At 37.0% G+C, this 1,776-nt stretch overlaps 1 long non-coding RNA gene across 2 annotated transcripts in view; it reads left to right on the forward strand.

The window, feature by feature from the left end:
* Positions 1–926, forward strand: part of LOC103607611 — a 5,651-nt gene extending 4,725 nt beyond the window's left edge. For both annotated transcript variants that reach the window (XR_551982.1, XR_551981.1), the window contains one exon: positions 822–926. This is a non-coding gene — a long non-coding RNA (uncharacterized LOC103607611). The remainder of the gene's footprint in view (positions 1–821) is intronic.
* Positions 927–1,776: the final 850 nt, after the last annotated feature.

A 1,776-nucleotide genomic window follows, 5' to 3' on the forward strand; every position in this document is an offset into this window, starting at 1 on the left:
ATAGATTGAAATCCAATGATTTGTAATCCATGCATACTTCTAGGCTGAGCCTTACAGAGATTTTTTTGCAAAAAAATAAGTGGTAAGGAGAAAGAAAACGTTGAATAATAATCCACCCAAGCAAGCCCAGCCTCGTTGTATAGGAGGCAAGAAGTCCCAAAGGAAATGAATATTTGGCAACTTTTTTTTCCATCCACACTGTTTGACTTTATTCTGGGCCAAAACAATTTGTGACTAAGAACAAGCAAAAACAGAGTTGATTTTTAATCCATTGAGCACTGAGGGGTTGTCCCATCATCCAGAGGAGAGTGAGCTTCCATCCTTTAATCTCCAATGCTCTGTCTTAGCACTGGGCAGTGCTGATGGCCCAATTTCTAGCACCGATTTCTTCTTGAAACTGGTTTCCTTCATTTTTTATAAAAACCTCTCTCATCCTTCCCCCAACTCCAACCAACCTGGAGTTTTTCTTACTTCAAAGCCACTTTCCACTTGATACATGAGATTGACTCTAAAATTCCTTGGATATACATTGTGGAGGATGGGGTGTAGTTTCCATATTTTACAATATTCCTGTTTAGGGTTCACTTATTTGTAACTTGACATAATTTAGAGGTTCATTCACATACATAATTTAACCAATCGAAAGTCTAGACTCATGGAACTTGGGTGTAAGCATGAAATAGGGCAAAAATCTGGGGTTTGACCTGGAATTCTCTATCCCATGTGACTTCCAAAACAGGCTTTGCATAAATCATACTGAAAAGGTATATTTTTGAATGTTTTTTCCCCAGACTTACTCATTAAATATATTTTCCCCACAGGAATAACCAGTACCATCTAAGTGGATAATTAACATTCAAGGTGCTAAGACCATGTCCACATGATAAAAAGTGTTTTGGAAAGGAATTAAATGAGTGCATAGCTAATGTAAGATTTTTTTGTTTTACAAAAAGTCACTGAAGCAAGCTACCTAGACAGCCCACTGTCTGATAACTCATTGATAAATGGAGGAATAAACAATCACATCAGGAACATCAGAACATCATTTGCAAATCTCACAGTCGGTATTCAGAATCAGCGAGCAATGACCTTTCTCTCAAAATTAGGGGTAAATACCCACACATCTGAGCTGCAGTGATGTGCTTAATTGGATATAGAAAACATACATACTCTCTACTCTCAAGGACCTTTAGTCCAGGGAAGTGTTTTTCAAACAATGTTGGCAGAGACTCTCAGTAAAAAATATATTTTACACTGCAACATAAATGCAAATGCACCTGTAAAATTGAAACAAAAGTTTCCAAAGTAATGCTTGCCTTACTACCAGCAGTGCACACTGATATTTTCTATTGCTTTCTATTTCTCTTTAAAAATAAGTGCCAGTGGCAAACCACGAAACTGATATCCCTAATGGGAGACTGCTATCCAAAGCTGCAAAATAGTGATTTAGTAGTTATAGTCAGTCTACATTTTTGATGAGTGTAGCAGATGGACTAAGAAGTTTCTACAAAAAAATGTGTCTTCATAAGCTGGGTGGACACAGGGGGACATATGATAGGGGCTCAATAAAAATTTGATGACATAATTAATAGAACTTGGTAGAAAAGAAGAAGATACTGTGGATTAGCCATAGCAGATGAGAAGATTAGTCAACTGTAGGAACCTCAAGCAATTAAATGCCTAGTTTGGGAAAAGATTTTAGGATGATGGTAAAGCAAAATGGCAATGGTGTGGCTGTAAGCGCTAAATATTTTTGTAAAAAATAGTGAGCTATGG

The sequence above is a fragment of the Galeopterus variegatus genome, unplaced genomic scaffold (genome assembly GCF_000696425.1).
Source record: "Galeopterus variegatus unplaced genomic scaffold, G_variegatus-3.0.2 Scaffold7585, whole genome shotgun sequence".
NCBI classification, from domain to species: domain Eukaryota; kingdom Metazoa; phylum Chordata; class Mammalia; order Dermoptera; family Cynocephalidae; genus Galeopterus; species Galeopterus variegatus.